Consider the following 13355-nt stretch of genomic DNA (forward strand, 5'->3'; position numbering starts at 1 on the left):
GAAGAGACAGTAAATGCAAACATGTCTTTGAAATGCTGGAGCCAGAGGCAGAGGTCCATATTCAGTAGCGTTTTGCCATGAAGGTGTTGCACCAATACCAGATTCCAGCTTACTTGCAGGTACATGCAGATCAAAAGTGTTGCTTTGTGATCCAGTTCTTCCATGTCTTGAAAAGTTCACACCACAGGCACCAAAGTGACACCTCTCCTCCCTTATGGGATGATTCAGAAAAATAGCACGTAGGAGATGTGTAGCTGTGGCTGCTCTTCAGGCTTCTAGGACAAGCGACATCTGGAGATTGCAGCAGCATCAAAATGGGAAAGAAGTCACCTCCAAAGTATTTTTAGCAATGGAGAGCCCATGCCTGTGATTATGTGGGGCTTGGGGCAACCACAGAGCCTTCGGGAATGGCAGGCACCCACCAAAATGAAACCACGAGGTCACTATGCATGCAGCTGGTCTGTAGGCAGCTGGTGGCAGGGGTCTCCTTCACAAGGAACGGGTTTCTTTGGACTGGAGTCCAACAGGTAGAAAAACAAACTGGGGACCATGAGCAACAAGCTATTTCATATTCTTTACTAGGAACCACTATGATAGTTAAGCATGTATCTGTACATTTTATATATGCTAATAAGACCCTAATATTAGTAGCATAATATTAATTAAAAAATTACAGAAATGCTCTAACACACAATGTGAGGGAATTCAAGAACTGCAGTTTAAAGCAGGATAAGCATATCCGGTGCTCTGTTCCCCAGGACTGCCAGCGTGACGGACATCGGTTTACAGCCCTTGTTCGGAAACCTATCACCACACAAGTCTCTACAAACAACTGTATATTTAAAAACACAATTTTAAAGCCTAGGTAGAAGTCATTATGACTAGAAGGAGAATGGAGGTACTGCAGATGCAGATTCATTAAAAAAAAAAAGTATCTGCTGGTTTCTGTTGGTTGTATACTTACAAGCTAGCTAAATACTTTTATTCAAAATTTCATTGGAAAGAAATCAGCCAGTGAATAGCCTGGAGAAGTCATTTAAATAGACAATGAAAGCAATTAAAACCCGTCCTTTAGTATTAATATGTTTATCCCAACTTACTTGTAGCTAGTACTAGTTACTCCAGTTACAGCATCTAATAATGTAGGAAGCACTAAAATGAGCAAAGACTATATATATTCAGGGTTTGGGGGTTTTTATAAGTTTTGTCAACACATATTTCCTCTTCCCTGTTTCTCCCACCAATGATTTTTGTATTTCTAAGTTTAAAATATTTTAAAACACTTTTAGTCCATAAAGAAAATAAAAAAAAACTAATAGCAAACCAATAGATTTCAAGACGTGAAAAAAGGCCCTAAAACGTCCAGAGGAACTGTCTGGTCAGTGTTTCTGTTCCTCTTTATCACAAGCCAGCAAGGAACAAAACCCTGTCATTGCGATTTTTCACACATTTTATGTGTGTGTGTACTTTGCAGCTGAAGTCTCATCCACTGGCCCAGAGCAATCCTGGGTGTTACTGATAGAGAGCAAGTAGTAATACACAGAATAAAAGACAAACTCATGGAAAACAGCAAACTGCTCCCACAAACAGGCATCCCACAGGTTTTCCTTGCTCTACACATCTCCCTGAAGGTGTGTGGGAGCTTCCTCCCACTGTGACTGCGAATGATGCTCTGCTGCATCTGCAGCTACTCCCTGCCAGTACTCACCTGGAGCACCGCACCTCTCCCTTTCTCCCTTTTTCCCCAGAAAGTAGGCCAAAGCTACTGTGAAAATAAATACTACATGAAACATTGACGAGTCTATTGCAAATAAACCTAGGTGGACTCCCCCACTTTGCTACGCTGTGTATCATGCTAAAAGCTCAAGCAGAAACCACTGTGCATTTGAGGTTTATATTCTACTACTAGAGAAAAGAGAAGAAAGGGTGGAAAAGAAAGACCTAACTACTACTTATCAGACACGGAGCTTCACAGACAGGACAGGGAGAAGAGCAGGGAGCCAACAGGTAGCATCTTCCCACTGCAACCCAGCAAATACTCCCTGCAAAAATGCAGCACCTTGCATCTGGATTGTCCCTGCCTGGGGTTCTCTGCAGATTAGGGCTGGCATGAAAATGGTTTGAGCACATAAATGTGCAGCTGAGAAACAGAGCAGAGAAACTGAACCCATCAGGGTTTTTTCTTAATTTTGGAGGCAGGCAAGGATGGAGAGAAGGGGAGACAGGTGAACATAGACATTTAGTTCTTGCTTTTTAGCGTGGGTTGGAAACAGATCCCTCCTGCTAGAGAGTATAGCTGGGGCCTGGGAAAAGTTTAGTAATCTCTAATGGTCAGTAAATGTTCACCTGAGGAGTAAACTTAAATAATATCAATAAGGAATGCAAGGTAAAGCCACAAGCTCAGCATAGGAATGAAGGTCTTTCAGTGAACTGGAAAGTGTATATACTGCAGTAGATCGTATGCTATGTGATGTCTAAATCCATTATTTTTAAACAGCAAATAACCAAGCGTTCTTAAGTGAAAAGCAGCTAAATGATTAAGAAACCAATTCCTTGCCTGCACTGTTGATTCAACTCCTCTAAGCAGGACCTAGCTTTCAGGGAAGGCAGACTCTTAACTCATGCTCACCACCTCTGAGAAACTCAACATAATGAGTCACATTTTAATATCTTCAGGCTGCAGCATATATAAAAAAAGTCAGAAACCACCTTTAAAAATGTTTGCCTGGAATTTCAAAGAGCCCTTTAGAACAATTTCCTAAATAAGAGTTTCGAAATTTGCCAAGGATTATTCTGAATTAATTCACCAGAAGTAGTTGTGCTTCCCATCTCTTTCCCTAGCAGTACATTGCACCAATGCTTCAAAACAATTTTCCTCTCTTCTATAGGTAAGTCATTTACATAAATCCATAATGCATCCACCAAACTCTTAGTTCTCAAGGGTATTATAATGCCAATAGAGAAATGACTAAGCAGTAGTTTTATCTTCCTAGACCCAACACCTCTATACTTGACACCTGCAGCCCTGAACGATAGATACAGTTGTAGGCTTTCCACTGTAGTATTTTCATAATCTTTGCTTCTGGGCATTTCTGGTCTAAAGTTGTCTGCTAAGGACTGTAAAAATGTTTTACTAAAGCAAGTTAGTCTTAAAATGTTGATGATGACCCCATTTTATGAATGGATGTGTAAGCTGATACTGAGTGAGCCACAGACAGCACTTGCAAAACAGCTCATGGCTGCGTTCATAAGCACTGTAGAGTCAAAACCGTTGGGTGGAGCACCCCATATATCACCCTGTAAACCAGAAACCGCAGGGAGAACACACAGCACACACACCAGTCCTGCTGAGTCTACCACCCTGCTGCAATAAAGTAGGTAACAGGTAAACAGCTGTTAAGGCTCAAGACCAAGACCTGTACGTGCAATCTTTCTCTCTTGATGAAAAAGTACTATGACTTTTTTTTTTAATTGTCCTCTCTGCCATAGAACAATTCACAGGGGCAACGTATGACCCTGTGAGCCTGATGAGCCAGGTGACTCTGCAGCAGAACAGCGCTCTACGCTTACTTATGTCTTGACCCTCTTTGGCCAACAGAACTATAGTTCTCTCAGCACTCTTCTCAACACTGTTTTTCCAGGATAAAGCATGGTTGAGGGAATTTCTTCTCCTTCATAAGTGGGTCTCTAAAGTACAGAGAAGTCAAAACAGAGCCAGTGGGCTTTCTCCTAGCAAGGAATGTGATAGGGATCTGGGCTTTTATTTCAAAACCTTCTCAAAAGGTTTCTCCCAGGCAGTAATAAGCAGAGAGGTAAATTCCTTACTCACACAAGTCCAAGGGTATAACACAGAGACCTAGAAATAGCACCAAGAACTATAAATACGCTGCCACGAAGACTCTGCTAGCAGAGAAGCAATATTTTTTTATAACTTTTCGAGTCTTCTCCCTGTGCCACAACTCTATATATAGGCAAAAGCTTGTATTTTAACTCTGGAGATACAGGGATCTATAACACAACTATTTTACCTTCAAAATTCTATATGAGGAAGCTCAGAATTGAAGTCTGAGAAAAAGCATCCATGGGTCTGATGTACGGTAACTAAAAGCAGCTTTGAAGATGGAGTTAGAGAATAGGCTGATACCTGCAACTTACTCTATGTGCATCTAAAACACACTGCATATTTTTTGTCCTTATTTTTGTTTCCATTTCAGAATACTGGGATACAAAGAATAACCAGGCAGTCTAATTCAAGCTACTGAGTACCCAGAACTGCTACTAACTGCCTTCCAGATATGTCCACCCTTCTCCATTCTCCGTAGGAAAGCTTAGACTCCTTACTTCATTCCTTTAAATTGTGCTGCAAAGTTTGCTCCATTTTTTGAAATTTGCAGAAATCTTTCTTTCCCCTTTTTTTGAGATCTGTTATTTTAAATGACGTCACACAGCACTGTACTTCCTTTGAAACTTTTAGCAATAATTGATTCATTTTCTAAAGTTTGGACGGGGGGGGGGTTAATGTTTTTTGTGTTAGTGGAGCTGGGCACACAATACGTCTGAAAGCAGTTAATCCAATTGCCTTTCACCCAAAGGTTAGATATTCCCGAAACAGCGCTTTAGAAAATGTAGTCTAAATGAGCAGTGACCTGCATACACAACACCGTCCTCATCCAATCTGTACAGATCACATTTCCCTTTACGCGAAACCACGTAGGATACAAACGTCTTGTTGTAGGAGTCAGAAAAAGAACAGAATCTTGGGCTTTTGGGGATAGCTACCCCAAATGTTGTTAAAGGAGCAGGTGTCTCCAAACTAAGGTATTTCAAAGACCAAAGTCAGAGACCAGCACAATGGTTTCCTCACTTACTTGGACCATAGCATAGGGCCATTTCCACCATTGAGGGAACCACTCAGGAAACGTAGGAGCAGGGCATTATTTTGCACATCAGGAATGTACTACCTTTTATCGCTGAAACATCAAGTCTTATTTGCCACTTGCAACTCTTATAAAATAAGTAATGTCTTATCAAGAAAATAACACTGCTGCAGAACGAAAAAAACTATCATTTGACCCAATTCCAGATTCCCTTGACGAATTTTAGAGGATAAAAACCAAAGTTGATTTTTACAAAGTAACTTCCTTTAAGCTAAAAAATAATGAATAATGTTAACAAAACATTTAAATTAAAACAGAATTAAATGGAAGATTTGGAACTATGAAAAAAAAATCAGCTCTTGTTAATATAATGTTGAAACATTGTCCCTCTAGGTGCTCTTATATGAATAAAGCCAGTAATGCTGCTGATGAATTGCCTGCTAAACATCTCAGCTACAGACCAGGTATAAAGTAGACGTAAAAGCAGTCAAATTCTGAAATCTTGATCATGTACTGGCTTTATGTATGTTGAAGTTAGTTGTGAAAAAAAGGTAACATTTCATAAAATAAACCACTTTAAGACCTTTTGCTGCATCTGTTAGACTTTTCCCTTCACGGCCTACTCTGTGCCCACCAGAAGGCAGAGTCCCACCACCCAGGTACTGGAGCTGCAGAAAAGTGGGGGACAAGGGAAGGAGCCAAAGAGCGAGAGAGACAGGAGGGAAATTGCATCGTAGAAAGTTTCATTCAAGTGAATGTTGCTTTGCTTATAAAAGGCCCAACTAAAGTAGCACCCATTTATTTAGGCACAGATGACAAAGGAAGGTCATTTTCATCCATAAGCATTGAGGAATGGATAATACAAAATGCCTTTTCCTGGTGCCAGAAGCTCTGGTCCTTTCTGTATTTAAACACTACATGGGGAAAAAATTCTTCTGTTCCTAATGGGATCTCGCCTATTTCCATAGCAGAAAGCTTCAAAACCATGAGGTGCCCTTCAGAGGTTTGCAAACCCATCTGATTTCCAAAAAATATTCATAGAAAGTGCAACCTGAGAAATTTCCAACCAGAGACAACCTGTGTAAAAAACCCAAGCAGCTGAACACCAGGTACCTTCCAGAAATCCCTGAAGTGTCCTTCTGGTTCAGAAAACCTTACCAGCTCACAACCATGTGCTAGTAGCAAGTAGAGATGCACCTCACAGCTCAGACTGTACTATCCCGTAGACTACTAAACCTGATGCTATTACTTTTCCAATGCATGCTGAAAAATATCCCAAACGTGACAAAAACAACATCTACGTATTTCCTTCAAGTTGTACTTCGCGATTCTATTCAAGGCTTTATAGAACACACATATATATGCGCACGCACATGCTTTTCGTGCATGGATATCTTCATTGCAGTTACCAGCAGGTGTTCTGCTTTCCCCACCTGTACCGAGAACATTGCTGCTTGAATTTAGATGCATATTTACAGGTAAATGGGAAGACCAGGCAAGGAGTTGCCAACAGAAAACTAGAATATGATAGCTACTTAAAGAGATTAACTTTCTTATTATTGTGTCACTGCACACTGTAATTCAAACAGCTGGTAGCCTCATTTCTGTAACTACGGAAAATTAAACTGGGAGAAAAAGCTCATTTTTGTGCTGTTGTTTTCATGGCTACAAGACTTGGTTATGTGCCTTTTGTGCCTGTGCTCCTGTACAGCAAGCTTAGCATTTAAAGGGCAAGAACAGTTGTTTCTCCTACAAAATTTGCTTTTCTATAATTTGCTAGAAAAGTAGTCCTGTAAAAGTCTTCAGATAATCTAAACTAATTTGCAAGAGTGGTATTAAGACCTCACCTTTCCCTTATACAACAAAGACAACAAAGATAGGCAACAAATGCAGCAAAATTATATTTTCTTTGTTTTAATAAGTTTTTCACTGTAGACTGCAAATTTTTACAACTACAAATTTATCTTTTATGGAAACATACATAAAATGCTGCTGCACATGTTATGTAAAGCAAGAGTAACTTATTTTGCTGGCAGTGGAAACCCAATGGGCTGATATAAACCTATGCCGCCACTCACACTTCTGTGGAATTTTGTGCAGCACTAATTTTTACTTTAGTAATGTTATTCCTGGGTTAAAGTTGTTTTCGTATGAACCCTTGGAGCAGAACTGTTTTGGAGCATAAAGAAAAAGAACTTTTTTTCCTCCATGATAAAAATCATCTTCAAGCTCCTTTGAACTTTACTGCTAAAGCAGCCTACTTTGGGTTAAATTAGCCCATCTCTACTGAGGGACAGGCAGCAGCCTTTTTCAGAGAAAGCTATTTCCATGTGGGTACCTCAGGGGTGTTTAAAAATCCATGCAGAGCATCTTTTACTCAAGTTGAAATTAACTATACGGGTTGGAGAAACTCAGCATGTATCATTAGCTTTGGAATTAGTTACTTTCCTTTCAAAGCATGAGTAATTTGTGTGCCTTCCTATTCCATATGGGATCTACGAACCTTTCATTGAAGTAACAGCTAGAGAAAGGCAATTACTGGCAAAAAGCACAGGAGAACTTAAACAGATAACAGGTTATGTAAAAACCTTAAGCTTATCATTTCTAAGAAAGATTTTTCCCATCAACATCAGCAAAATGCTAAGCATTTGCCTTAAACTTGTGGGCTAGATTGAAGCTCTGACTTGTGGGACAGGGGCCAAGAGGTGGCTCTAGCAAAGAGAAGCCACAAGAGAGGGGGTGGAAAAAAAAAAAAGGAAATCTAGGAAACATGACTAATGAAGGAAGATCGAGAAAACTGGAGATGTCTGGTTTGCAGGTGCCTAATGATAACATTCTGCCAGTGTATTAAAGGCAACGAAAACAGTCGGGAATAAACTCTTCTCCATGGTCACTGAGGAGAAAACAACTGATGAGTTGAAATCACAGCCAGAGGGAATTGGGTTAGACACTAAGAAAAATTTCATAATGGTAAGGGTAGTTAGGCACAGGAACAGATTGCCCATGGAGACTACAGACTCTCCATCAGCAGAAAACCTTATAATAGGTAACACAAGCATCTGTTGAGAACAGTTTCCAGGGATGGGGCATGTACTACCTCTCCGCGCAACCTGTTCCAGCATTTCATCACCCTCAAGGTAAAAATTTTCTTCCTTATATCCAGTCTAAATCTTCCCTCTTTTAGTTTAAAACCATTACCCCTTGTCCTATCGCAACTGGCCCTGCTAAAAAATTTGCCCCCATCTTTCTTCTACGCCCCCTTGAAGTACCGAAAGGCTGCAATAAGGTTTGCCCAGAGCCTTCTCTTCTCCAGGCTGAACAGCCCCAATTCTCTCAGCCTTTCCTCACAGCAGAGGTGTCCCAGCCCTCTGAGGATGCAATTTCCATGCAATGGTGTTGGTGCAGCAGGATGAATTGAACAGCTTTCCACACTTGTTTTCTACGTGTAAATCAAGGCTGCTCTATTCACCAAAGTGAGTTCTCTCTTCCAACAAGATCACTATAACCCCGTACTCCCTTTTCTGGTGATTTGACAACAGCCTCCACATGAACAAATATCTCCCCCAAGTACAAATGTCCCTTCTTCGCTTGAGGAGAGCTTCAGGAAGGCAACCAGCGGCTTCCACATTGTACTGCAAAAGTGGGTTCCCATCTGGCAGTGAGATTCTTACCTGCAGCCCCAGTATTATCTGTGTCAGCCCCATCTTAAAGCATTCCTCAGGTCAGTACAGAAGTTTTCTGCTTGTCGACAGTAGGGTGATTTGGATTAAAATCTGTCAGAGTACAAAATGCCTTAGACTGCAGAAAATACAAATTAATTTATTTGTACCCATCTGACTCAGAGCTGTAGCTCTATATTTGTACTGACATGAGAGGTTAACGTGAATATTCTATCTACAAAATAATGACCCGATACTGCAGTCAGCCCAATGAATATTTAGGACTGGTCAATTCTCTTCCAATGAATGACTGAAGACTATTTGCTATTTCAAAAGAGAAATCTGGAGAAACAGTTTGTATTTCTGGTTCAGTCCTGAACACTACTGTAAGTTAAAGAAGTTCTTGGACCCTCTGTGCATGTCAGCTCTTGTTTCTCTTGTATTAGCAATATTAGGAATTGTCTGGAGCAGGGACAATCTCTTAATATAATCTGTCCAATACACAACCTAATAGATATTTCAGATATACAGTTTAAAATACTTAGTACTAATTAATGTCTTCAGTTGAGAGAAAGCACTGCTTGACACAGCTACCAAGCAGTTGCATTTTGCTGGGTACTAAAAACGTGTATTCCTCCTTTCAGTTTTACTGAAATACCTTCAGAAGAGAAAAGCCTACTAGAGCAGGTGCATAAAACGTTGTCCATTGCAGTAAGGTAAACAGAGCAGCTGGTTGCTTAACTGCTTTTTGGTGGTACATAGGTCTTCAGAGTTAGAAAAGTGAAAAGCTGAGTAAGCAGAACAAAAAGAAATAGTGAGACGCAGAAGGAAATGTGGTCAACAGCTCACTAACACAGTATTATCCACCTGTACTTTGACTATTTAGTTCAGTTAAACTCGTGATGCATAAAATAGAGAGCAATAAAATCAATTTTTTTTTGTTGTTGCGTTGAATTAAAGTATTACTAATCATGCTTGAGAAAACATTGGTCTTACACACTGTTGTGTGTTTTTTTTTTTAATCAGGAAGCTGAGCATTTACAGATACTATTTCCCCTTGACAAGTTTCAACCCAACTCTTTTTTCATACCTTAATACCTTAAAGACTCCCATGAGAACAAAATGCCAAGCTCTAGCACAAAGACACAGGACCCAAACAATTACACATCCAAAACCTACGCAACACCTTAGGTCTAAGTCCTTGGGATGTCGGCCCAAAGCAGAGCCACAGCTGATGAAAGCAAACCTTGCAGGGACTCTGCACCATTCCCCTGTCCTCACTGCTGGGGGACACGAGCACATTGTGTCTGGGGAAACTTGGAGCTGCTTACCGGGCAGCACAAGCATGTGGTGCAAGGGCAGGACTTGCAGCAGGGTGGAAATATGGGCCCCAATACCTTCTCATGGTCTCCTGCGCTCATGGTTACTGTTCCTCAACCATACTACTTTGAGCTTCTCCCTTCAGTGAGGTTTTAGATCTTCTTGTTTTCCATGATGTACTGTACTGCTAACATTTCTGTTGCTCTTTCTCTCATTCTTTCCCCGTCTCCAGAAAATAGTTCAAAATTTCCAATGGAAAACTTCATCCTTGTCCTTGCATGCACTTCGAGAGCAGCACAGCTACGGAGATTGCGGTGCAGCCAACCTACAAACTGGAGCTGAAGGGATGGGAAGGCTGTACAGCTTGCATACCTGGGTAACCTTACACATACTTGTGCTTTTGTTGTACTGTAAGCGACATTTCTTTCAAAAACAGCTCTGTCACAGGTGAAAGAAATCTACTCTCAATATGTAATAACAGCAAAAAAAATCCAAACCCCTGTAATCTTCATGGCTTCAATGCTCATTTAGAAGACGCTGATCAGTCTGTAACCTGGGTGCTGTACCCTATTCAAATGCAAGTCTTTGATAGAGGTGTAGTTACTCCCAGTAAGCATCCTTTATACCCAGAATTTTAGGCTCCTGTCTTTAAGTATAAAAAGCTAGATGTCCTGTTGCTACATTAAAGTATTACCCTCATTTCTGCATTAACTGAAGTGATTCTCTTAGCTGACTTCACCCTTTTGGTGATAACATCCCCGTGGTGTCTAAATGGAAGGTAACTACTTATACATGAGTTAAGGGGCCTGATGAATTGCAAATGGGGATGACTTGGGCAGCCACAGCGCAGAGAGCCAGTAGATGTAAGTGGTTTTGAACTACAGGTGTCCGAGAAGTGTTCTTTTGCATTTCCCCCTACAGCTTCAAAGTCAAAATTCACGTATTTTGTCCTTTCGTAAAATTTAAATGACTGCCCCTTACCTAGTGGTTTGATAAGTGAGACTGTTCTCATTTTCAGACTGGAAAGGGTTTCCGAAGTAAATATCTGGAAAAAATAAAAATCACTCCTCACCCAGCCCTCCAAGCAGAAGAGAACTTCGCTGCAGCTGTGATTTTGCCATGTACAAGCCATTTGCCGCTGATGAGGTTTGCTCTCCCCGCTCCTCTCTGCTGGAGATGTTTGCTCTCGACGTATTTGTTACCGATGCAGCTTGCCATCAGCCTCCAACTTCTACCTCAAGATTCACACCAGCCTCGTCCACAACACTCCTTGCTCCCAGCACCGTCGACTGTCAGGTAAAAGCACTTTTCTCATTAATAGGGTATCAGACTGACATGAAGATTTTGAAGGCTGAAGAAACCTGATGTGTTAGAGTGAACTTTGTAACCCGTCTGCTATGACGTGATGGCTGCAGCATTGCAATGTTGAGGACCAAGAAGGTGCAAAGACCAGGCATGGTGGCTTTTATACAAGTACAGACGGCATTATCCTCACCAAACACAACTAACCCTACATGATGTTGCTGATATTTCTGCTTTATCACTTGTTTCTAATAAAACCCTGCAGTCTTTAGAAAATCCGTCTCCAGCTGCTTTCCAGGTAGCTGTGTGCAACTCACGCAGCTCTGATACTCAAAGCAATAGGTACAGCTGTAAATGGCTACTTCTCATCACAATTCGAGTGTCATTTTTACAGAAGTAGTAGTGTAATCTAAATTTTGAGGGTACTTTTTCAAAAAGGCAAGTGTTTCAGAGTACTATTACTGTCAAAATGTATTAGTAATATTTTGCCTTAAATTTCATCTGCCTTTAGAAAATTGAAGGATTCTATCAATGCAAGAAACTTTGCATATATCAAATTATAAACTTTAGTAGAACAGATGGTTCCATAGATATCATACTAGTCAAATGTTAGAAACAGTCTATTAGTTTTAATATCTACATAGACCTTTACAGAAAACTATAGTCATAAAGTTGTAATACAGGCAAAAAAAAAAATCATTAAAATGTATAACCTCTGAAAGAATAAGAAATTACTCTAACTTCAGAATCCCAATGAGGACAAATGACCTACAAGGGTCATCTGCTGACTGATACAAGAAATTGAATCAATGTCAAATAAGCAAAGTGACATATAATTTATCTCTAGCGTTCCTAGTGTATCATAACAGTAAATAAAACACTAACATAAGACTATCATATCTCAAGAGTAAAAGAAATCAAATTAATGAATCCTTAAAAAACATACTTGGGACCATTTTTAAAAAAGATTTCAGATCAATAAATCCATGATGCCCAAATGCAAATGAAACAGCATAGCCATTAAAATGAATCAACTTCAAAAAATTAATTCAGATAACCATTTCAAAATTAGTCTAAAGCTTACCCCAATGTCTTGAACTAGTAAAACAAAAATTCAGTCTGCATATTCTCTGTGAATCAGACTAATCATGAGATTTCCGATAGTTAGTTTCCTTTGGGTGGAAAGGAAGGCTATTTCAGTCATTTCAGCTAAGATTCCAGTTCAAAATCCCAAACTAATCAAGTATTTATCATTGTTTTCAGAATCTGCCTCCTCTTACTAAAGTATTTTAGAGTGTCAATATAGCTCAACAAGTTTAGCATGCAAGCCATCGCTTTGTGAATCCTATGTTAGGATTACATTTTAAAGAACATTTTTGACGAGAGGGATGCAGGCAAAGGCTTCCCAAGAAGCCCGTTCCCAGGTTCACATGGGCATACGTATCTGGGCGCGTATCACTTTCTGCTTGGCTGCTCATCTCTGCAGGAACCCACTCCAGGTGTTCAGCCCATCCAGTGCATTCTTCTACAGGGCTTCCTGAGCGGTAACAGAAGGTAAGTGGACACTTAAATGTTTGGCAAGATGACATTTTATGAGAGGAGAGCTGTAAGAGCTGCAGAATGAATTCTTTTTTTTTTTTTTTCTCCTTGAATAGTGAGAGAAATGTTAAATGAGGAACCCTGTGGTCAGTGGTGTAGCAGTCTGGCTGCTATCTGGTCCTACCCTAACAGATGAACCTATCAAGTGGGAAGCTATTTTAATGAAGCAAAAAGATATGGGTAATCTATGTATTAAAGAGGCAGTGCCTCTGATGAAGTGTACTCCAGCAGGTTTTGAAAATCGTGAAGTCAGAATGGCTTTTTTCTAGACAAACACTTCAAGAAGATGCATTTTATGTTTCACAGATTAGCTGCTGCCGTTTCTCATTCAGTTTAGCCCCAGCATATGTTAAGGTATTCCCTATTGTGTTTTTACAGCCACAAACAGTAAACTACCCAAAGCTCGAGGGGACGGAGTGAACAGCATGTGTGTTGTGTTTCATCACAGCAATCACAGAGAACATAAATTAGTGAAGTCATCTGTGTCACTTCTCCACCTAACTGGGCTTCCCAAAAGAAAGCATTTTCCCTTTACCACTTTAAGTTCAAAATCAGAAGGTGTACCATGGATACAGACACTTTGTCACTTAATGAAAGC

Source organism: Opisthocomus hoazin, chromosome 4 (assembly GCF_030867145.1).
Source record: "Opisthocomus hoazin isolate bOpiHoa1 chromosome 4, bOpiHoa1.hap1, whole genome shotgun sequence".
Lineage (NCBI taxonomy): Eukaryota > Metazoa > Chordata > Aves > Opisthocomiformes > Opisthocomidae > Opisthocomus > Opisthocomus hoazin.